At 40.3% G+C, this 25,836-nt stretch overlaps 1 long non-coding RNA gene across 1 annotated transcript in view; it reads right to left on the reverse strand.

Moving 5' to 3' along the window:
• Window positions 1-563: 563 nt before the first annotated feature.
• Window positions 564-25,836, reverse strand: part of LOC134761129 (uncharacterized) — a 97,250-nt gene continuing 71,977 nt past the window's right edge. Inside the window, exon 3 of the long non-coding RNA XR_010139414.1 lies at window positions 564-861. This is a non-coding gene — a long non-coding RNA (uncharacterized LOC134761129). The remainder of the gene's footprint in view (window positions 862-25,836) is intronic.

Here is a 25,836-nt window from a genome sequence, read left to right on the forward strand (position 1 = left end):
AGTTACCTCCCATTATCCCATAAATTCGTTTTGAGCACTTTCAAAGTATATGTATTGGTTAAAACAAAATTCTATATTTTTTCTTTAATATTGATTCATTTTTGACACCAACAAAATTTTTTTAAACCCTTTGCTCTATATAAGTTTTTAAATGACAGAATTTTGGGGTTTTAGTGTTAAAAGAATCTTAGAACCATCTAATTCAGGAGTCCCAAACACCAGTTTCCATCCCCTAATTTTAAAGCCAGTCATGGGATCTATAAGCTACTTTTAGTGTTTTTAAATAAGCTTAACAACAATCAACATTTATCCCTAATAAAACACAGGAGCTGACACACCAGTTTTCCTTGCTTTAGGCTTAAACATTGTTTGTTCAATGATAACACTGGCAGTTTTACATTAATCAGAGAATCTGATGGGCAGGGATTATCAGAGGAATCCATTCTTTTTTTTCTTCTTGGATTCGTCTATCAGTCCTCAGGAAAAAAACTTCTGCCAACTTCAACTCTCCTACAGAAAGCTGTGGAGGCAGCTTCCACCCCTCCTTCCATTCCCTTACTTACCCCTCTTCACAGGAAGAGACGAGAGAGAAATCTGCTTGATGAGGGTGGCCTGATGTTCCCGGGCCTCATCTCTCTGTCGAGCAGGGTTAGTGCATTAAATGTTGTCTCATTGAAGGCTGGATCTCTTGTCACAGCTTCCATCTGGAGCTGCCTCTGCTTACTCCAAGAGGTACATTGAGCAGTCTCATTGTCCTCTGGCTTCCCTGAAGGCCACTGGCCAAGGCTGGAGTGGCAGTGGAGGTGGCAAGTGAGGATGGCCCCACAATTCCCAGCACCCAGTGAGCCTCTCAGCTGTTTTCTAAGATAGATAAAGGATAGCATTTGATGCCCACTCAACTTAGTACTTTGCATTTACACAGGATTAGTCAAAGTGTGGAGAAGAAAAGTAATCTGTAGAAGGATTTAAGCACCAGGTCCCTTCTTTAAACTTCTGACAATATCTTCAATTTATTTAATTGGGGGGATGTTATTAACACAAATGAAATTTGATATAGTTTTTTAAAAAAATATATCCATTTGGGAAGAAGGGTGTGTTAGGATGTTACTGGATTAGAATAAAGAAGTACCAGAGACTGGGTAAGTTACAAAGAAAAGAGGTTTAATTGCCTCATGGTTCTGCAGGCTGTACAGAAAGCATAGCAGCATCTGCTTCTGGGGAGGCCTCAGGGAGCTTACAGTCATGCCAGAAGGCAAAGTGGGTGCAGGCACATCACATAGTGAAAGCAAGAACAAGAGCGAGAGAGAGGGGAGGTGCCACACTTTTAAACAACCAGGTCTCGTGAGAACTTGCTCACTATCATGAGAAACAGCACCAAGGGGATGGTACTAAACCATTCATGAAAGCCACCCCCATGATCCAATCACCTTCCACTAAGTCCCACCTCCAACAATGGGGATTACAATTCAACGTGAGGTTTGAGTGGGGACACAGATCCAAACTATATCCAGGGGGCTTAAAAGGTAGTCACTGATAATAAAAGTTTGGAAAACACCAATCCAGTCTAATTCCTTCATTTTTCAGGCCAGAAAGCTGAGATCTGGGGCATTTAAGTCTAAAGAAGTCACATTTCTGGGGAGCAGTAGAAGAGAACCCTATCTGGAGCCCAGATCTCTTGGCCACCTCTGTAGGGTCTCTTTCCACGCCATCATCCTGTCTCAAATCCAACTAGTGAATTAGGTCAGAAGGATCTTGGGATTTAAGATTGTTTGAGCTGATGATTCTGATCACTACTCTATAAGAGGAAATGTGGGAGTGGGACTCTCTTGAATGCAGCAGTTTGTAACCTTGGCAGTTTATAAGATCTACTTGCTGAACTTTAAAAAAATTCCAATGTCCAGGCCACATCCCAGGCCAATTAAATGAGAACGCAGGAGGTGGGACTCAGGCACTATTATTTTTAAAAGCTCGCCAGGTGATTTTAATGTGCAGCCAAGTAGAGAAGAACTGCCCTTACATTTTTCTCAGTAAAGACAGATGCAAAGGTTTTGATTAAGAATCACCTTAACCTCAGCCACCAAGAGGGCAATTAGGAAGCACTTCAAATTAACTTGACTCTCTCTAGCACAATGCCTTATGCATAGAGGTGATCAATAAATATTTGTTGCTGTAGGAATATGTGACACTTAAGCATCAGCTTTGACTTAAATAAACCACCCAAAATAAGAGAGACCCTTTACTGAAATTTTAAGAGAATTTGGGTTGGTGAGGCAGACTGGAGTCTGTTCTCTTGAACACAACCTTTATGTAGAACAAAAAACCTCATTCACTCTGTGGGAGCCCAGAATTTGTACCTGAAATCTACAAAGACCAGACAGGAACTAAATTTGGGTGATTCTCTCTTTCTGCTCTTTAAATGGTCTCTTTTCAAAACAGAGAAGACATTTTGGCTAACTGCCCCTCTTAATCCCAAAGAAAGAGGATGATGGGTGTCAGTGTATCTAAAAGTGGGAGTAGTCGTGGTGAGCAGATAAGAGTGGTCATGGTGAGCAGATAAAAAGCTGACACCAAGATGGCTTTGGGTAAAGAGGAATAATTATTTTCTGTTTTCTCTAGGATTGGGTTCAAGGATAGGATGGGAAAGAACCCAGAACTGGGCACCGGAAAGTAAAAGCTTCCATTCTTTCTTTGCTACTAAAGAGCTGTGTAATCTTAGAAGTAAAAGTCTCTCTGACATCAGTTCTCTTGTTTTTACCTACCTGTGTGTGAAAATCAAATTAAGTAGTAAACGGGAATATTGTGGGAGAAGTACAATATTCCCCAAAGATGTAACCAATCTAGACTTTGCCAAAATTGTTATTTAATCCAGATTCAAGAAAGCAAAATCTACACATCTGTACTTCTATTGAACAAAACTTAATGAGGAATGTCCACTTCTGAGTGCTGATCTAGGAACTGTTGACACAAATGTGAATTAGGTAGATGTGCTCTCTGACCTCAGGCTCTTTACTGTACCAAGAGATAAAAAAAAAATTATACAGAGCAGTCATCCTTTGCTGGGTTATTGGGTATCCTGCAGCAACAACCCCCAAATCTCAGGTGTCTTACATCTACAACTGATTTCCATTCATTCATGTTTTATGATGCTGGTTATGACTTTGCCCACATGTCTTTTCATTCTGATATCCAGGCTGATGAAGAAACCTTTATATGGAATATGCTGTTCCCAAGGACAAGGAGAAGCAAAAAGTCTGGTGAAAACACACCAAGGCTTATAAGACTTTCATCAGTCCTAAGGTACATTACATTCCCTTCTATTGGCTACAGCAAGTCATACGGCCAAGCCCATTATCACTGGGGCAGGCAAGGGTACTCCATGAAACCTTGCAAGTTGCATGGCAGCAGGCAGTGATATATAACCCTTATGGGGAAGGAAGTGATTAACTGAGCAGGATAATCGAATCTGTTCCACAGCAGGCAATCTCAAGGTGGTGTGACAAGCTGAGATAAGGAAAGTTTAGGGTACCAGGGAAGGCCAAAGAAGGAGGACCCGACCCTGATAGAATTGTGGATATAGGAAGGTTTCAGAGTAAGCGACTTCTGGAGACGAGCAGGAATTAGCCAAGTGATTGGAGTTGGAGGAGGAAAAATGTTTTAGGCAGGAAAAAATTCATGCACAGTGGGTCCCCAGCAAGAGGAAATATGGCAAATTCAGAGATCTCAAAGTGGTTTGCATGGCTGGATTCTTGCCTGAGACCCAATGTACATGAATTTTTTTTTTGCTGCCTAAAACATTTTTCCTCCAACTCCATTCACTTGGTTAATGCCTGCTCATCTCCAGAAGTTATTTACTCTGGGAAACTTTCCTATGTCTCCAGTTCTATCAGGGTCAGGTCCTCTTTCTTTGGCCTTCCCTGGTACCCTCAAATTTCCTTACCTCAGCTTGTCACACCATCTTGAGATTGCCTGCTGTGGCACAGATTCTACTATCTGGAACACAGAATAGAAAGGTGGAGTGAGGAAAACTAAGGCTAGAGAATTTGGGGCCTTATAAATAGGGTGCCCACATAATTTACATTCTATCATATATAGCTTCCAAATCTAAACACTTTTGAGAGTGAAAGGAGATGCTCTTAGTAAGTATACTGGTACAACAGGCACAAATAATACTATCCGAGGAAAACCAGAGTGAAGTTCATCTGACTGACAAGCCATGTTCTGGAGCTTGGACTTTAACCTGTGACAAGAGTTTGAAGGGCTCTAAGCAAGGAAAAGACAAGCACAAAGATTTACATTTTAGGAAACTCACTCTGGCTACAGTGTGAAGGATAGATTTGCAGGGGAAGAACAGAGTCAAGGACACCCTAGACTATAGTAACAAGCCAGGTGAGAGAAGATGGATGGCTGGGCACTCACATACATGCACACATACATGTACACTCAAGCACATACACATACACACACTCATTCTGCTATATATAAAAGCTGGGTTCATTTCAGTGAAATGAAATATTCCTGGCCTACAGTAGTCTCATAAAGTCGTATGTTTGTTTTCAGGGACTGATCAGGAACAAAAAGAAGAAACTAACAACTTCAGATCATAATATACAGGCTAAGGAATACTTAGTGATAACAGGAGTTCTTCCATTGAGCAAACACATGAAGAAGACTCAAAAACACATAAACACTTATACAGGACTCTGAGTTCCAAGAGACTGGCTTTCCTTGAGGATTTCTAATGTGAAATGTGATTGGTATGTACATCCAGCAGAAATACCCACTGTGCTTTGTGCCCAAGACAGCTCAGAAATGGGGTAGGTTCCAATTGCCTGGATTGGTAGCACTAGTAATTTGTGTCTGAGATCTTCTGGGTGTTTAGGCTGAGAGACCTAAAATGAAAGGGGCCATCATTATTATCTGGATTCTTTCCACTGGGGCAAGAGGCCTTTGCTGAACCATCTTTAAGATGAACACATTTGCTGCTCTGTGGTTGGAGGGGTTGAGCTAAGATTGGAAAAGATGCCTTTGTGATGTTGCATTGCATCTTGTGTGAGAACCTGGAGGTGAGGCAGCATTTCTCAGTGAGCAATTCCAATCAAGGAGAGTTAACCCTAACTATTGATAGAACAGAACACCCATAAACAGTGATCCACAGGCTCCAGGGGACCTCCTTTCCATCCTGCTGATGCCAAGAGTCATGCCTTTCATGTCACACTTGGCCTCCTTTCTCTCTTTGTCTGTGTCTTGTTTTTGTTTTTTTCTTTCTCATTTTATTTTAGCACATATTACATTCTAACAGCCATGTACAGAGCTCTTTGATATAAAAGTATAGCAAAAATATTCATGCTTTTGTCCCAAGTTTGAACTGAATGCAACAATCACATTCGTCTATGATCCCATCCCCATCAAACCCTTAATCATATGTGTATGTCCTCTTTTGCTTATTTTGCAATTTTGCAGCACAGTCTAACATGCTCACAATGCAAATCTCTCCCTCGTCTCTACTGTTCTGCTCCCGCATTTCCTCCCAGGGCCTTCCAAGTCAGGTTTTGTAGCTGTTCCAGTCTCATGGTGTTTTCTAATCCACATTTCCAGCCACCTTGTCTTCTTGCCTACAGCAGTTCCATTGCTGACTTTGTTGCTCCTTTTCCTTTTTCCATCTGCCAGCCTTATACAATTCTCAAAATATTTTAAAAACAAATGCTTTTGAATAATAGTGGTAGCTAACACTTTCTGACAGCTTCCAATGTGACAGGATGAGAAATGAGCCCTTTGCAAGGACTGCTTATTTCACCCTCACCTCCATCAGTGAGGTAGGTGCTTTTATTAGCCGTGTTGGACAGAATTGGACACTGAAGTCAAGTACACAGTCATAAAGTGTAGAACCTGGTAAGAAAAAGCCCCAAGTGCCTGATATAGAGTATGTGTATGAGTTAGAATTGCGTTTGGCTGCAAGTAATAGAAAGGAAAGGAAAAAACCTAACTCCAATTTTTTAAAAAAAGTTTTATTTTTAATTACAAACAATTATATATATTTATGGGATACCAACTCCAATATTTTAAATGGGGATATACTTTTACCACATTGCAAGAAATCCAGAGTTAGGTAGATGCCTAGATTGGCTCAGCCGATCAACTGTGCTTGGACTGATGTCTTTCAAGATGGTTGTATAGCTCTAGTGCCACATCCGCTTTCACAGCCAGAAGAAACAGGACCTCCTTCTTAGACTTTTTGCTTATTAAAGAAGGAAACGACCCCCTACCCCACCACCACTACCACCACAAGAAAATTTCCCTTACTCTTCACTGGCCAGAACTCGGCAACACCCTCCCATCCCCCAGTAGATCAGTTATTGTCCAGTGGTAAGGAATTTGCCATGACTGATTTACACCCCTCCTACTTCATTCCTTGGAGTTGGGGTAGAGACCTGCACACATTAAGCTATCTTTAATTCAATAATGGAACAGACTGGGATTACATTGCAGGGAAGAAGGAATGGAGATGGCCATTGGAGGGGCAATTTATAGTATCTACCAAAACTTAATGGAAGTTTGTCCCCATCCCTACTTCCTTTAGAGTAGAGAGAAATTTATTCCAGGTCATATTCTTTCAAGTTGAGTTTTCAGTATGGCAGCTGAATTCAGGTGGGTAGCCCTTGTGAATGGCACAAGGCAACTCTAGATCTTAGAGTCAGTCAAATTTTTAGAAAACAGCTAAAGCTTGCTGCCATTCCTCCAAATATCTGAAAGTGATTTAAAGAGCACTTATCAAAATATTTGAAGAACTCTTAAGTATTCTGTGGGACTCAGTGTAAATTAATTCCATGGTAATTTGAAGCACCAAAGACTAAATATTATTCCCCTACCTCATTTTGATCTATGATTATCTGATGTTTATTTAAAAGTAAGGGGTCATCTTGTCAGCTGATGGACAACCATCTTCCTTGGGAGATAAAGCACCCAACCAAATAACTCAATTTTCTAGCCTTCATTTGAGACTGCCAGAATGTGGATGTGAATCCTGGAGATGCAGCGACCACCTTGCAACCATGACGCAGCAAGCATGAAGAGGAAGCCAGAACCGAGGGGGACAGAGCAAAGTACTAGCAGACTGAGGGGTGCTGACATTGCATAGCTACTACACAGGCCTGTACCATCTATCCCCAGACTTCCTGATAGCTGAAAAAACAGTATTTAAAGCCCTGTATGTGGGTTTCTGTTACCGGCAGCCGAATACAATTGCAACTGATGTAGTTTTGTGTTGCAATTAAAACAATTGCCATGTAGATGGAAGTGGGGTTTCAGAACATTTTGGGATAAAAGAAAACTTGAGCCTCATCTGAATAAGTAATTTTCACTTAAAATTATTAACTAGCCTGGAGTAGAAGTGACCAATCCTAAATGTCCTTTTGGGTTCATCCCCGCTTCACTTGCGTCTCTTCCTAAATATATAACCACTGAAAATCCCTTAGCTTGGTGTCTGACCTGTAGTGAGTCCCAAAAAATATTATAGATTATTAAGTTTTTAAGGCTATTTCAGTTTCACTTTCACCATCTTTGAAGTAATGGCAATAATATTCGCCGAATTGTCAAGATTAACAGAAGTGACATATGTGAAGCAGCCAGAATATTCAATCATTCATTCAACAAACATGAATTGAGCACCCACTATGTGCCAGGCACTGAGGAAACAGAAGCAAACAAGATAGACAGAAACTCTGCTCTCATCCTGCTAGGGGTAGACAGATCTGTAAACACATTGGCCAGCTAGGTTGTTGGCTGTGATTGTGCTGCTGAGAGACAAAAACAGGTGCTGGGATACAGATGTGTGGGCAGGGTTTTATTTTAGTCTGGGTCAGGGAAGGCCTCAGTGAGGAGGTGACCTCTAAGCTGAAAGTGAATGATGAGAGAGTGCAAAGGGAGACAAAGAACTCAATAGATAGTCTTTCTACTACTTATTTATATTGTTTTATCACTTAAGCCTTGCAACAACTTTATTATATTACTCCCATTATGCAAATTGCAAAAATTGAAGTCTAGTAAAGTTAAGTAACTCACTTAAGTGAGTTAACACAACTTAAGTTACAACACAAATAAGGGCAGAGCCAACATTTGAACCACCATTTAGCCTGAAATGAGAGCTGAACTCCAATACTGTTTAAGGGATAGCCTCTCTGCCAAGATATGTTTATGCTGCTGCAAGTATGAGCAAAAGAGAGGGAGCCTCTCAGCAGGTGGGCTTCAGCAAGAGTTAAGACCATGCCTTGGAAATAACTGACTGAGTTCAAGCTGCAGAGCACATGGTTCTTGCCTGCTCATCCGGGTGTCTTGTGCCTGGCTGCCTGATGAACAAGATTGGGAACTCAGTGTGATTTCAAAACATCACCAAGATGGCCTGTGTTTGAGACTCTAGACAGTCTGGAAAGATGAGACATTGGTTCTATTCCAATAGCCAATGTCATGCCCTATCAACTTGTGTAATACGTTGGTGTCTTAATATGCCTGATATTGTCTTAATCATTGGTGTCTTAATTCTGCCTGATAATATGTTAATGAGGAAGAAAAATTTTGAGAAGGAAATTTTCACTGCACTCCCCTTAAAACTCTAACATTGTTTTCTTCATGCAAAAAATAACACTTGAGCACCTACTATGTGTCAAATACAGTGAAAAGGACAGATAGGTTCACAGTTTTCATCAGGCTTTCATCAAGAGTAATGGAAGGAGACAAAAATAATAAAATAAACAGAATCTCAGGAATAAAGTGATGAGAGGAAAATAAAACTGTGGAAAGAGAGGGACAGGCCTACTTCAGAGAGGCTGGCCAGGGAGGACAGGTGAACTGAGGCCTGAGGATGGGATGACAAGGAAGAGCCAGCCCTGAGAACATCTGGGCACAGCGTTCCACAGTCCCACCCAGCAACACCACTTGAGAAAGGAGAAACCTTGTAGCATTCAAGAAACAGGAAAAACAGGCCTGTGGAGCAGAACATGGCAAAGCACGGGAGGAAGGAGTGGGATGAAATGAAAGAGATAGGCAGGGGTCACATCATGTGGGACCTTCCTGGACAAAATAAAAAACTGGAGTTGCCTATTAGTTCAGTGAAAGTCACGGGAGTGCCACTGTGGCGAGCATACACATGTGCTCTTTTATGCATGGAAAGCTTGAGGGCCCCAATCCCACCCCCAATCACCATTGAGGAGCCTCTGTGAGGGCCCGGTGTCTACCTTTGCCTTGGTCCATTCCTGGATTTCTGGAAAGATAACTGGAATATGAATGAAGCTCTCTGGATGGTGTGGAGCACCATCTTCCTACATGGATGGATGCTTCCTGTGCAAGCATCCATCACTGGGAGATGACAGATACTCCAGGAGGCTAGAAGCCAAGTGAAAAATATTCCTGTTTTTCTTTCTCCACTTCGGCATATGCATATTTCAAGAAACAAGCCTTTTCCTCACCATCCTGTCCCACAGCCACCCTGAATTTCCCTGGTGTAAATGGACATGGTCATTTCATGCTAACCTCATGGAATACACTGAATACTAATGAAACAGGTCCTTGGTCCAGCCCCGTGAAGTCATTTATTGGAAGTAATTTTGAGTAGAAAATGTCCTTCTCAGGATTTTTAGCTCTTATATGAAATTATTCCAATGCTACTCTCAAGAACCCAGAAAGGTCAGATATTTTAGTCCAAGCCCATCTCTAATTAATTGTAGTATTTATGTTTAAATAGATCAATAGCTGAGTTTGACCTCAATGTACAAGGTGAGCTATTACAATATCATTGCAATATGAAGGAAGCTGTGATGTGTGGGCCAGGCAGACCACTTATATCGAACTCAGCAATATGGATGAGAAGCTTTTGTTCTAATGAACAATGTTTTGTTCTAATTTCAATGTTAAAAACGGGAAAGCCACACTTGGGTTCCATCCACAGCTGAGATCTGAACCTGAAAGGAACAGGAGGATCCTGGGGGAAAGAATTATAGTCTCCTTTTAGCAGTAAGACAAACCCAGCTGGCTGGAAACCACAGCCACAGCTCCAAGTTAGTTTATCTTCTTGAAGAGGAAAAATAGAGAAAAATGAACATTCTCTCATAACTTACACACATTGTTCTTTTGTATTCAACAGTTATTTTGAGAATTATTCTTAAACGAATCATACTTGGGGGAAAGTGGAACTCTGACAAGAGGGGTTGGGGCCAAATTTGATTGAGAAGATATGTTAACATCTTTTCAAGAATGTTCATTTAGTGAATATTTTCCTGATCTCCTGATTTTACAGATGAGAAAACTGAGGCCAGAGAGCGCGTGTAATTTGCTCCAATTAGAAAGCTCTATTATCTGGACTCCTAGTCCAGAGCTATTCAGAACACACATATACACTACACTTGGACCCACACACTCATAGAGAGACATGTCCACAAACACCAACACCTATAGACTCCTGCATATACACACATGTGGTCCCAAGGACAAAAAAAAGCCTCCTCAAAGAAGCAACTTGAAGGGCATTGGGCCGGCACTCAATCTCTGATTCTCTGTGTGAAATTACACCATTAAAATTCTTATTTTGGATCTTGACTTTTATTTTCTGGAGACATCTATTAAAATGCAAATGTTCTTAGGGAAGGGTAATGCTGTTAACTACCTGATTATTAATGAAGAATTTAGGCAGAAAATATGGCTTCATATGAAAGGGATGCACTTCGTGTGTGCGTGCCTGTGTATGTCTGTGTTTGTGTTTGTGTGTATCTTTGTGAGTGTGTGACTGTAAACAGGTGTGTAGGTATGTGTCTATTTGTGGGAGTCCATACATGTCAGTGTGTATCTCTATGTGAATTTGTCCATGTGTAGTGTAAATGTATGTTCTGAATAGCTCTGGATTAGAAGTCCACATAATAGAATTTCCTAATTGGAGTAAGTCAATTCTCTGGCCTCAGTTTTCTCATCTGTAAAGTCAGGAGATCAGATAGAATGTCTTTCAGGTTTTCTCAGCCTCAAATGCTCTCTGTACAATTTTGCCCAGAGCCAGCCCTTTCTGGCCTATGTAGTAAACTTTATTGTCTGATTGTAAATTAAATAATTACTTTTACCTCTCACCAACAATAAGCACAAGTTATTCAATAACTGAAAAAAATTCACTAAAGTACCAATTTTTTAAAAGCCAGGGAGCAAAATGAGCAATGTTTTCCTATCATTTTAAATTTCTCTGTTGTACTTTCTGGAAGATTTGTTGCGTATCTTTGGAAGAATAGATGCTAAACTATCTCCCTGCCCATTCTATGGTATCCTTCCAAGAAATAAATGGTGTGTCAGAGCTCAGAGTGGACCTCTGCAGATGAAGGTGCTGAACAAGCAAAGCACTCAGCTTGTGCAAGATGGGCTGTTTCCTGAGGAAAAGGGAAGGAGGAATGACAGGAAATAATCAAGCTTCCTTTCCTACATATTACAAAAACCAGAATATTAACAAATCACACTTATCCCAGACTAGTCTATTTTTCCATTTTATTTATCATATTATCTATATGATTCCCAGGGATACCATTTATTAGCTACATGACTTGGGCAAGTTTTCTAACCCTTCTGTGCCTCAGTTTCTTCATATGTAAAGTGAGGATAATAATAGTAATTAACTCATAGGGTAGGTGTAAAGTCTAGATAAGTTATTGTATATAAAGCCTTTAGAATACTGCCTGGCACTTACTAAACATTACATACGTATTAGCTAGTGTGTTTAATTTTGTTATTCAAAATATGAGCATTTTCATGCTAGTGAAGTGTACCATTGAAAATGGTAAAACTGGAAACCAGCAGCTAGAAAATTCCAGGGCTTCCTTCTCTCGGCTTTTACGTCAATAAATTAAAATCTCATATTTGCATTTCCACATACTTAACACCAGTTGGGAGCCAAGTGCCAGTAAATCTGTTTACTGTTGTTAGAGTAAAACAACTGTATTGTTGCCTTGGTCAGTTCAGGCTGCTATAACAGAATATCATACACTGACTGGGTGGTGTAAACAACAAGCATTTACTTTTTACAAGTCTGCAGGCTGGGAAATCCAAGGTGGAGGTGCTGGAAGGCATGGTGTCTGGTGAGAGCCCATTTCCTAGTTCATAGGTGGCTATCTCACTGTGTCCTCACATAGCGGAAAGACGGCAAGAGAGCTCTCTGGGGTCTCTTTATAAGGTCACTAATTCCATTCATGAGGGCTCTACCCTCATGAACTAATTACCTCCCAAAGGTCCCACTTACTAATGCTATCACACTGGTGATTAAGATTTCAACATACAAATTTTGAGGGGACACACACATGCACACATTCAGTCCATTGTGACGGTGTTTTCTGGGGTACTAAAAATAGATTTCCATGCCCCAATACTGAAAGCAGGGAAAGCTTAGAGCCACCTGTTATCCTTACTACTTCCTCTGTATCATATTAATATGATATAATTTAAAATGACAGTTTGCCACAGCTTTAGAGAAGATAATGCACTTAATTTTGTAGCGTAGAAACATGAGTCTCTTTTTAATGCCATATATTTGATTTTTAGTAGCTGGTGAAAGCATTTTCCTCTAGGATGAATCTGTTCTATGCTGAACCAGATTGTCTTAGATGAAGGGCTTCTCTCCCACACCAGCTGGGTGTGCCTGCAGTCCATTTTGTCATCTGTGCTCACCCACCCTCTTTAACCAACATAATTATTTCAGTAGCAGGCTAAAAATACACAGTCTTAACATAGATGTGCCTAACAGAACAATCTTTATTTCGCTGTGAATTAATTCACTGTAGCTCTGTTTGTTTGTTTGTTTGTTTGTTTTTTGAAACAGAATCTCACTCTGTTGCCCAGGCTGGAGTGCAGTGGCATGATCTCAGCTCACTGCAACCTCTGCCTCCCGGGTTAAAGCGGTTCTCCTGCCTCAGCCTCCCAACTAGCTGGGATTACAGGCACCTGCCATCATGCCTGGCTAATTTTTTGTATGTTTTTAGTAGAGACGGCGTTTTGCCATATTGGCCATGCTTGTCTTGAACTCCTGACCTCATGTGATCCACCTACCTTGGCCTCCCAAAGTGCTGGGATTACAGGCATGAGCCACTGCGCCCGGTCTCAGTTTAGCTCTTAAAGCCACATTTTGACATGCAGCTGAAAAGTCTTTTTTAAAAACTTTTATTTTAGGTTCGGGGATACATATGAAGGTTTGCTACATAGGTAAACTCGTGTCATGAGGGTTTGTTGTACAGATTATTTCATCACACGGGAATTAAGCCTAGCACCCAATAGTTATCTTTTCTGCTCCTCTCCCTCCTTCCACCCTCCACCCTCAAGTAGACCCCAGTGTCCACTGTTTTCTTCTTTGTGTTCATAAGTTCTCTTCATTTAGCTCCCACTTGTGAGAACAAGTGGTATTTGGCTTTCTGTTCTTGCATTAGTTTGCTGAGGATGATAGACCCCAGCTCCATCCATGTTTCCACAAAAGACATGATCTCATTCTTTTGTATGGCTGCGTAGCATTCCATGGTGTATGTGTACCACATTTTTAAAGAGTCCAATCTGTCGTTGATGGGCATTCGGACTGATTCTATGTCTTTGCTATTGTGAATAGTGCTGCAGTGAACATTCGCATGCATGTGTCCTTATGGTAGAATGTTTTATAATCCTCTGGGTATATACCCAGTAATGGAATTGCTGGGTCAAATGGTAGTTCTGCTTTTAGCTGTTTGAGGAATCACCACAGTGCTTTCCACAATGGTTGAACTAATTTACACTCCCACCAATCATGTATAAATGTTCCTTTTTTTCTGCAACCTCACCAGCATCTGTTATTTTTTGATGTTTTAGTAATAGGCATTCTGACTGGTGTGAGATGGTATTTGTTGTGGTTTCGATTTGCATTTCTTTAATGATCAGTGATATTAAGCTTTTTTTCATATGCTTGTTGGCTGCATGTATGTCTTCTTTTGAGAAGTATGTGTTCATGTCCTTTGCCCACTTTTTAGTGGGGTTGTTTGTTTTCTTTTGTAAATTTAAGTTCTTTATAGAGACTGGATATTAGACCTTTGTCAGATGCATAGTTTGCAAGTACTTTCTCCCATTCTGTAGGTTATTTACTCTGTTGATAGTTTCTTTTGATGTGCAGAAGCTCCTAAGTTTAATTAGATCCCACTTGTCAATTTTTGCTTTTGTTGCAATTGCTTTTGGTGTCTTTGTCATGAACTCTTTGCCCATTCCTTTGTCCAGGATGGTATTGCCTCGGTTGTCTTTTGGGGTTTTTATAGTTTTGGGTTTTACATTTAATTCTTTATTCTATCTTGAGTTTATTCTTGTATATGGTATAAGGAAAAAGTCTAGCTTCAGTCTGCTGCATATGGCTAGCCAGTTATCGCAGCACCATTTACTGAATATGGAGAATACTCTTAATCATCAAATAATTCAGTTCCTTCTAATTGAATCGTTGGGGGTAGATAATAGATTTAACTCAAAATTCCTCCCCCAACCCATTTAGAGGATGAATGCCAGACTACAAATAATTGCTCTGACTTTGGACTGAGACATTTTATCCTTAAGCCCCCCTCAGTTACCTCCACTACCACTGAGGTAGGGATTATGTCTCTTGTTCCACCTTTTTTCCAAAGCCAGTCTTAACTTCTGGAGCAGATGTTCCTAGCTGATATAACTTGGGGCCTGCTATCACTGAACTGTCAACATAGGAAGATTTTTCTGTCACTGAATTGTCACAGGCAGAGAGGGATACCCTTGCAGATCAGCTCCATGGAACACACCCTGCCTCCTACCTGCCTTCCATAACTTTGATATGGCCCTTTGGAGCTGCCAGTCTTCTGAGGCTCAGCCAAGACTAGCATTAGGTCTGCAGTGCGTGGGGAACCTGCAGAACCTAGAATACAGTAAGATCAACCTAGGCTCGCCCCTATCAGAGTTGAGCATATGGCTCTCAAACCTCAACTGCCTTCCAAGCCTGTCTCCAGTGGTTCTAGGAACTTTTTGGATGTTCTCTAGAGCTACAGAATTTGGAGAGTCTTGGGGGGATGGAAGCATGTAAGTGCATTGCTATCTCAGGAATTGAAAGAAAAACTATATAGACAAAATAAATTTAACAGTTATTTGAGCATTAAAGGAATCAGGTAACACTCAAAACCAGAAGAGGTTCAGGAGTTCTGCTCTAACAACATGAGCAGTGGGCTTTTGTAGCCTATACACTGTAGCAAAGTAATTACAGGCAGCCATTTGTATTCATGGGCTTCGCATCGCAAATTCAACCAACCACAGATATCCAGGAAGAGAAAATTGCACAAAGTTCCAAAAAGCAAAGCTTGAATTTGTTATGCACAGAGTATTACATTGAATCCACTCAAATGAAGTGATGTGTAGACATTGTATTAGGTATTATAAGTAATCTACTGATAATTTGAGTATATAGGAGGATATGCCTAGGTCAGGTGCATATACATTATGCAAGATACTTGAGCATCCTTGGATTTTGATATCCATGGGGGTCCTAAAACCAATCTCCTACAAATGAGGAGAGACTGTAGTACTTGATTGGCTATAACTAGGCATTTGCCTTATTTGGGTATGATCTGGTGGAAAGTCCCTAGTTAGAGGTTAGCTGTCAGTTTCTGAGTGGTAAAGTCTCTAGTTGGAGGTTTCTGATTGGTTAAGCTTAAATTAATTTTACTGTTTCTATTGAGAAGGGTTTTGGTTTGCTTATGTAGGAACCCAAGGCACTGGAGTTGTCTCAGCCTAATGGTTGATTCTTTTAACACAGGCTACATCACAGCCTCTTTACCCAAACACCCATTTTTGTTTTAAGCCATGTGAGGAACAAGCTGGGTTCTGTCAGGTACAACTGAAAGCAACTTTATTCTTTCCTTATGACTGCCTTGCCTACCCAGTTTGTAGGATAGTTCTTTCCCCTGCCACCTCCTTAGATGAAAATCAAGCAGGTCCATGCCTTTTCTGGTTACTCTTGACTAATACATCTTCTGGTCACTTTAGTCCTCAAAAAGCCTCAAGCCAATGATAAATATGTCTAGTCCTATCTGATAAAACTCTGAACTTTATTTCTGGTTATGTCTTCTCTCTTCATGTAGATGGATCTTGTAAGCCTGTGGTCTACTTATCTATTTCCCCACTCTGCTTGGTCTGGTGGCCTAGCAGGAAAGGGGTTACTTGACTGGCTTCTGTAATGGTATTGGTTCATTCTGCTAGGACAGATGGTTAAAGCCATTCTCCATCTTCCATTTCCCTGCATTGTCTGTGACAGGTCACTTACAATGCTTTCTGCAGTCCCTGGACACTGCTGGTACACCTCCAGGCTCTTTCAGTTAAGATCTGCTAACCTCTGTGTAGGGTCTTGTTGGATAGTGTTATGGGTGGAATTGTGTCTGCTCCTAGAAAGCTGTGTTGAATTCGTAACTTCAGTACCTCAGAATGTGACCTTATTTGGAAATAGGATATTTGCAGATAAAATGAATTTGAGAAAAAGTCATACTAGATTAGGGTGATTCCTAAATATGATGATCAGTATCCTCATAAGAAGAGGAAAATTTGGACACAAACACATGCAGTGAAGAAGGCCGTGTAATGACAGAGGCAGAGATTGGAGTTTTGCTGCTACAAGACAAAGTTTGCAAGGACGGTCAGCAAGCACCAGAATCTAGAAGAACAGATTTCCCTATGAGCCCCCAAGAATAAGCCAAGCCTATCCACACTTTGATTTAAGACTTCTATTCTCCAGAACTCTGTGTGAATACATTTCTATTTTTTGAGCCACATAGTTTATGCTGTTTTCTTACAGCAGCACTAGGAAACTAATATACACAAACTGTCTAGACTGAGCTCTTGAGGTTGAGGGATTATACATTCCTCATTGTGAATCCCCCACCCCATGCAGCATAATTTCTGGTACAGAAGTCATTTCATTAAATGTTGAGTGAGTGAATGAGAGCTACGTGATTGGAGAAAACACTCAGAAATTTGGTGTTGATTGGATGGCTGGTTTAACAGTTTGCTTTTCATTTTTCAATTTGGTCCTATGCAAAAGAGCCATACAGTCATAAAGCTTTTATAAAGCTAAGAAAAAGATGCATTGTTATATATAATTAAAATGTACCCTTGTTAACTAACTTTATTAGTTAATGTATACAATAATTCAATTTTTGTTCCTTGTATGTTGCCATGTGTAAAGAAATTTCCCTTTAAAAGCTGTAATACATTAAATTGTAGTTTACTGAATTTTGAATGCCCTTTTAAAAAAGAGAAACAACAGGGATAGTAGTAGTAGCTAGAAACGTAGTGTTATCCACAGAACTTCTACTTCCTTGCTTGCCTTCTTTCTCTCTTTTGTTTTTTAATTGTTTTCAAATTAAAGCAACCATGTAAATTTTGAGCAGTATTAAAGCTCTACTCTGGCTGACTCTTCTGAGAAACCCACACATCTCTGCAAAATGATCATTGCTACTGTAAGGACAGACTCTACAAAATGATCATTGCTACTGTAAGGACAGACTCAGCAGGATGTCTTCTTCTTTTCTTGTTCCTTTGACCTCTTTTCTTGCTTCTCTCTGTCTTAAATACATTAATGTTATCAGATGCAAGAATATTGAAATCTTGTGGGCACATCTATCCAGACAGCATCATAAAAGAAGGGGTAACTGAGGTCTGCCTTTTTTTTTTTTTTTTTCTGAAATTAGTCACCACCCAGCTTAGTAGGCTGAAATGAGCAGGACAGACAAATCAGGCGGACATACCTTCAGTGCTTTCCTCACCCAAACTCCTCAAATAGTGTGATTACAAAGTAATAACCCCAAAGGCAAAAGCTTCAATTACCCAGAGATGTTCAAGACCCTGGGCAATCTGTTCTTTAACTCGGCAGCATGGAATGCAGAAGTAAATCATCTTTGTGATACCCCAGAGCTAATAGGATAGAAGATGCAAACAGAGAAAGTGATCTAATTGGTAGGGGAGAAAGAGGCTGGGTGGATTTCAGTTTCTCCACCAGGAAGGTGGGTCATCGATGGAACATACTTTTAATTAAGGAAGTTTGAGAGGCTTCTTTATCACATGGGTAAACAATTTCTTAGAGTAATAGAGAGGTTGTCAATGATTCTTTTATGTTCAAAAAACCCTATATTGTGCTGTAGGTCAATGAGAAGCTGTGGAAGGTGAGATCTGTTCAATACTCATGGCCTAAGGTCTGCAGAAATTTCCATAATATAAGGAAGGATCCTACAGGGACAAGAATGCTAAACTGCAGAGTTTTTTTTTTTTGTTTTTTTTTTTCTCCTGGCTATCTCAGCTTCTTTGCCTCATCTTCCATAAATATCCAGAACAACTGGGTTGTGAAACTGCCTTCTTTAAACAAACCTGGGAATTAAAATTAAAACTTTGACCAATAAATCTGTCTTAATAAAAAAAACATATCAACCCAAGCATGCATCAGACAGTAGGGGGAAAATTTGTGTGGATAGAATGAGATTTTAAAATGCAATTACAGAAGAGGCAGCTATTTATTTGATTATCTCCTATCTTGGAATCTTGGACTTGAGCTCTATAAATGTCTGGTAAGGTATCTGGTTCTTTTATCCACTACCAGTATTTTTCTTTACCCTGTACTGATTTTTTATACCGCTGTTGTTCCAAACCAGTTGTTGTTGCGGTTCTCGTGGTCAAATGAATATTCCAAAAGGAATCACATTTTCATAGTTTTCTTTCAAACCATGGTTGCAAATCCAAGTCTTCAGTCTCGTGGGCCCATCAAAAAGAACATGTTGTTCTCAGTAAGTAAAGACAAAGGCACAAAATAGGACATTTCACCCAATTTAAAATCTGATCAAGGCCAATTCAAAAAAGAATTCTAACATGAGAGCAACAGATTTTTTGCAGCTAAGTTTGCTGCAGTATTGAGGGAAAGTACAGTACTGGGGGAAAAATATGTCTTCTTGCGTTCATTCTTATTAGTGGTAATTCATTCTTTTCTCCAAGGAAGGCCAGGATGCTGGGTTACCTGTTTAGCTCAAAGGAAGGGCCTGACATGCTTCTGTAGGTGTGATTGGGAAGTTGAGGGTATTGGAGGTCCTATTCCTGGCAATGCTGATTTGAGGGGGCATTTGTCTTTTTACAGAAATTCTGTGCAGTGCTTCATGCACTTAGAGACATCCATGTCTTTGAGTTTCAGAAACAGGTAGACCCCACCCCAACTACAAAAGTGGAAACTGCCATGTTTTTGCTTTCCGGCTTCTCTGGTGGAGAGGGCATGAGCTTATGACCTGGCCTCCAAGAATCAAACTCAACCACAGCAGACAGAATCAGAAGCCAAAGAAGCAGACACTATGTAGTCACTTTCTCAGGTGCTGATAGTACTTGATAGTTGCAGGTGACCAAGTTCCAGATGCTGCAGTGGCTGTGGCTTAAGCGGCATCATCTCACACTTGGTGAATGTAGTGAGGGTTTTTCTCATCAGGCCTGCTCTTTGCATGATTGTGACTGCTTAGCCTGAAGTATCTTTCTCCAGCCCTCATTATAATCTGTGAAATATCCAATATTCTTTTCATACATGATGCTTCTCGGCTGAAATCAGCCAGAGTCCTGTTCCTTACAACTATGAGCACGGAAGTTCGTAAATAAATATCAGCACCTCCTTTGCTCTAACTGCTATGTAGGGTATGGAAAATTTTTCATTTATATCCCCTAAGGGGATGTTGTTACTGAATGTTGATTGCTTTTCTTTAGTCTAAATTAATTAAATGACAGTATCTATTGTAGAAAACAAACAAAGATCATTTTACACAGTATACTGTGAATAGTGATTATAATGTGTGATCTTTCCGGAGAAATAGAATGAAACAATGTGTTCATTCAGATAGTTCCTGTTGGAAATTGCAAGGCTGTCCTCTACATTGTAATCCATTTCCTCCTTAGCTCTGATGTAGCAAACTCCACAGTGATTTAATAACAAAGTGATAGCAGTAAAATCCAGTGTAGGGATAAGAGATGGAAATAAAACAAGTGGGTTAATTTTGCTATATGGAAAACATGTGGAAGACACAAGCATTTCTCCATGAAAGACAGGAAAACAAGGAACCAATCTGTTGTCTCTGATTTGTGCAACAAGAAAGACTGTTCTTGAGGTTTGGTTCTATCTTCTTGGGACTATCCAGAAGCTAGAGACCAAGGATGCAGAGTGAACTTGTTTTTAAGGCAATCCCATGAACCGAGACTTTTCTTTTTTTTTTTTTTTTTTAATTATACTTTAAGTTTTAGGGTACATGTGCACAACATGCAGATTTGTTAGATATGTATACATGTGCCATGTTGGTGTGCTGCACCCATTAACTCGTCATTTAACATTAGGTATATCTCCTAATGTTATCCCTCCCCCCTCCCCCCACCCCACAACAGGTCCCAGTGTGTGATGTTCCCCTTCCTGTGTCCATGTGTTCTCTAAAGCTGACCTGGCAGGAGAGGCTCTTCTTAAGGTTATCCAGTGGAACAGAAGCCTCCTGACTACTCTGCCATAGAGAGCACCTCCTCCCACCTCAGCATCATCTGTATTTAACTCACTTTGTATGTGTGTTCAAATGCTATTCAGCATCTATTGGCTCCCTGACTGTGGCCCTGTCTCATAAATAAATGCATATTAAGGGCAAATTTTGCTCTCACTGAAGACAAAGAGTTGTCCCTTAATATGCAAAGTCAAGGGCCCTTAAAATGCATTTATTTATTAATAAATCAGAAGAGGTCAGGGATATGTACTCAGATTGTTGCTGAACTTTTGAGAAAAGGACATAATGAAATAAATATCCCACCCACACGACAGGGATTGGGATGTAGAGTCATGCAAAAGAAGCTACCAGTGATGAGAATGCCGGGTGCGTGGGCACAAATACAGGCTCTGGGAGAAGGGGGAAGGACAGGGACTTTCTCCCTTTTCCAAGAAAAGGAAAAGCCAGGTTTTAGGCAATTAGTGTTTAGTTACTTTGTCTATTGTTTTGGTTTGCTGTCTCACACAAAGCACCCACGCTGACAGTTCAAGTACAGGATATCGTTATTGTCAACAGCATTTTCCATCAATGGGCGGGGCATGAGAACTGGCTTATCAACGTTATTATACATTTACTGAGTGCCTATTAAGCTCAATGCACTTCAGATTATGATAATTTATGTAATCCTCATGACCTCATACAGTTACATAAGAAAGTAGATAAGAAAACTGGGGCTTAAAATGTCAACTGATGCCTGACAGCCCATGGCTAGTAGGTAGCAGTGAAGGGATCCAAGTCCTAGTCCTTTGAAAACCATTCCCGAGGCTTTGTTCAATAACTCATCAAATTCCTCTTTGAATACAAAAATGAGTTACATGAAAGAGTGATGAGAGCTTTTATTCACATATATGTTGGTAATACACTTCCCATACTGGAATACCCAGGCTTTAATGCCTGGGAAATGTGTGACACACTAGGCAACTCAGAATGGGAGAGGATAAATTGAGCTACTTAAGTGTGAAAGTCCCAGGGGTGGATTTAGTTCTCTGCTCTTTTCTCAGGACAAGTTCATCCTCCAAGAAAGTAATGAATGCCTCTCTCATGGCTTCATCCTAACCTAGATGATTCCTGAATGACCATCTCCAGGCCTGCTCCTGTGTTCCCTGGATTTTGCTCCAGCTAGTGCCATGGGCACAGCTTCCCTAGGGAGAAAGCACTGAATGGTTTTACCCCAGAACTGGATCCTACCCTGGACATACACACCCCCACCTCTACCCAGATGCTCTCAGGGGGTTCATCATTTTGGTTTTACCTGCACCCACATTTTGGAAGCTGCTGATAACTTTTAACACTATTCTAAAAGACAATTGAGTTTCCCTGTACTCAGCTTGGCCTGAAATACAGAAAACAGCAAAATGAGTTCTAAGCAGGTTGAAGCAATAGTTATCCAGGTAGTAGCTGAGAAGCCCAGTTGGAAAACTATTTGGGTCAATTTTGTCTGTGTGTGTAATAACTTAGTTAATCCTGAAACCTAAAAGAACAGAAACATTGTTTATTATTTATTCAAAAATGGTTATGCACTAGGAAGTTTACATGAACTATCTTGTTTGAGCCTCATAATGTTTCTGGGTTATTACGGTGTTATTATTATTCCCATATTTATGGATGAAGAAAATCAGACTCAGAAGAACTATGTGCTCAAGAGTACTGAGTGAGCAGTGGTTTCAGGATTAGACCCAGATGTGGCCAGCATGGAGCCATGCATGCTCCTCCTCCTCCACGCTATGGCCATGGTCTACTTTATCTGTTCAACCAGAGATGAGCATTTACATTTGCTTTTCAAAAGTCAATGTCAATATCTGCCAAGGATTTATCACCTGAAATTTAATTATTAAACACATTCATCTTTTTCTACTTGACCTCATGTAGGCATGAGCTACACTTAGTGTTATTGTAGCAAATCTCTTCTCACTGAACTACCTGTTCCAAGACTCAAGCTCCAGCAGCTCTATGTAAGCGGGGAAGACTGAAAGACTGATATAGGACAGGTTACAGGATGTCTCAGCAGAGGGTCACATTGAATAACTGGCTTTAACTGGTATTTCTACATTTGCACTGTAAACAGGGATTTGATTTGCCTTAATCTGGTTGATGTGGGGAAATTGGATGTTTCAATTATGTAGACTGTCCAAATGTTTGAGTTAGGAGGTCAGGCTACACATGATTTTTAAAATAAACCAATAAGAGTCTTAAAAAAAAATCCAAAAATGAAAAACAAACAACTCCAGCAGCATCTGCTTATAGAAGGAAAGCAAATACATTAAACTTTCTGAGCTCTTTTTTCTTCTTTGGAAATGAGAAAACAATAAAACTGATACCCACATCTCTGAGTTATGTTTGGAGGGATTGCTAGTACAACCCTAAGCAATTTAATGAAGTGCAAAACTTGCTGGAGACAGGTGATAAAATTGCAATATGGATCTCTCACCTCCTCCCTCCCCAAACAAGTAAATGTGGTTACATTTAAGAAATCAAGAAGTATCTCTTAAGTAACATTAAAATCCTTTCCCTGCTTTCTTTTTGTGTTCCCTATACCCCATCACCAATTTTCTAAAATTCTAAACTTTAGGCATATGGTAATAGTAATTATTCTAGGAAGCAGATAGTCCTGATGTCGACAAAAATCAACATGTAGTAATAAGGAAAACATACTAATTCATAAATACTGTCAAATTTATTGGGTTTCCAGGGACTGTGATTACATGTTAAGTCCTATGTCAAAGTGTAACTAATCAATGTCCATTCCAACTTTTCCATTTATTCTGTCTTCCAAATCATTTTTTCTGTAATCTGTTCTCATTATGCAAGAACCCTTTCCAAAGATCTCAGCCAGGCACGGTGGCTCATGCCTGTAATCCCAGCACTTCGGGAGGCAAAGGCCGGTGGATTGCCTGAGGTCAGGAGACCAGCCTGGCCAACATGGTGAAACCCTGTCTCTACTAAAAATACAAAAATTAGCTGGGCATGGTGGTGCATGCCTGTAATTCCAGCTACTTGGGAGGTTGAGGCAGAAGAATCACTTGAACATGGGAGGCGGAGGTTGCAGTAAGCCGAGATCGCATTGCTGTACTCCAGTCTGTAAGCCGAGATCGCATCGCTGTACTCTAGCCTGGCCAACAGAGTGAGACTCCATCTCAAAAAAACAAAAACAAAACAAAGATCTCAAGCATCCTTTTCTCCATTGTTCCATAAGGAGGTTTGTATGGGGTGGGGGGATGTATTAAAAGCAAAATATATGCCACATTTATTTGTCTCCAATCGATGAGAATAGGATATGTCTATATTTGAGCAAAGTACAAGAATTACATGTGCAGCTTATACACATGTGCTATGTCCATATGGTCACATTTCTTTCTGTGTTTCATCTCTCTTCATTGCATTTATAAAATATTTCCAGCCAGGCACAGTGGCTCACACCTGTAATCCCAGCACTTTGGGAGGCTGAGGCGGGCTTATGATGAGGTTAGGAGATAGAGACCATCCTGGCTAACATGGTGAAACCCGGTCTCTACTAAAAATAGAAAAATTAGCTGGGCGTGGTGGCAGGCACCTGTAGTCCCAGCTACTCAGGAGGCTGAGGCAGGACGATGGAATGAACCCGGGAGGTGGAGCTTGCAGTGAGCCGAGATCACGTCACTGCACTTCAGCCTGGGAGACAGAGCGATACTCTTGTCTCAAAAAAAAAAAAATTTCCATAAAACAATGTGTCTATATTTTATGGTTTTATAATTGTAAATACAGATGGTTTCCAACTTACAATAATTCAACATATGATCTTTTTCCATAGCATTCTGTATGCTCCTTGACTTATGATGAGACAATGTTTGGATTAAACCCATCGTATGTTGAAAATATCCTAAGTCAAAAGTGCATTTTTGACAGGATATTTTCAACTTCAGATGAAGTAGCCCTATCATAAGTTGAGGAGCATCTATAATGCACAAACAATGGTAACAATAATAGACATTTCCAAATGAGAAAAGAAAATCCCATAACACCACTAATAATTCTACTTCTCAATGTGCATATATAATATTTTACATAGCTATAATTCTCTTCTCAGATAAATGCTGCCAATTCATGTATTACCTAATATTAAGTGGTGTGTTTCAAACACAGTACGAGGCTGACCATAATCAAATTAACCTTTTCCATCTCAACTCTGACACTTTAAGAGACAATTATTTAATTATTCTCCAAAGGTTGCCGTTGTTCAACAACTTTTGAGCTTCCTCTTGGTACACTGCTTGTGATGGTTAATTTTATGTGTCAACTTGACTAGGCCATGGGGTGTTCAGATTAAACATTATTTCTGAGTGTGTTTACGAAAGTGTTTCTGGATGAGATTAGCACTTGAATCAGTGGACTCTGTAAAACAGATTGACCTCCGCAGAGTGCGTGTGGTGGACGGCGGATGGGGGGTGGAGGGGAGCATTATTCAATCTGTGGAGGGCCTAAACAGAATCAAAAGATGGAGGAAGGAAGAATTTGCTCCTTTTGTCTCACCACTTGTGCTGGAACATCTTCTCTCATCTCTTGCCTTTGGACTGGGATTTAAACCGTCAGCTCTCCAGGTCTCAGACCTTCGAACTTGGACTAAATTACATCGCCAGCTTTCCTGAATATCTAGCTTGCAGACAGCAGATTGTGGTACTCAGCCTCTGTAATCACATAAGCCAGTTCCTCATTTTATGTCTCCTGTTGGTTCTGTTTTCTGGAGAACTGTAACTAATATACTACTTTTGAGCTTGCTGTTAGGCTTTTGATCCATTTCAAGTGTGATAAATCTTTGTATTCTGAGAGTGGGTTTGATATTTGGACTCATCACATTTTGTATCAAGTCAAGTTTGATAAATAATATTAAAGTTGGCTAGAAAATCAAGCAAAAATAAGAAACAATACACCTGATGAGTAACCTCTTGAGACACTGAGTTTCTTCTGTGACACATAGATTAGCTCCAAAGATCATTTCCAAGGAGAAGTTCAAAAGTGACTTGAGAAATAGCAGAATCAGTGTAGCAATGTTGGTCTCCCATACAACCACACAAAAGGGCACAATGCTTATTTGGAGATCGCAATCCATGTGGGTGGTTTGCAAAAGGAGTTTCATTCATCCATAACTTGACACTCGCACCCACATGCTACTGACAGCCACCATGTGCTTGGCTCTGCTGCTCCAGCTGCTGTAGAGGCTCTGGGGTCTGAGGAGCTCAGACCCCATAGTCCTCTCAACCCTGAGCTTCAAACATCTGCCATTAGAGAAGCCAGGCTT

The sequence above is a fragment of the Pongo abelii genome, chromosome 2 (genome assembly GCF_028885655.2).
Source record: "Pongo abelii isolate AG06213 chromosome 2, NHGRI_mPonAbe1-v2.0_pri, whole genome shotgun sequence".
Classification (NCBI taxonomy): domain Eukaryota; kingdom Metazoa; phylum Chordata; class Mammalia; order Primates; family Hominidae; genus Pongo; species Pongo abelii.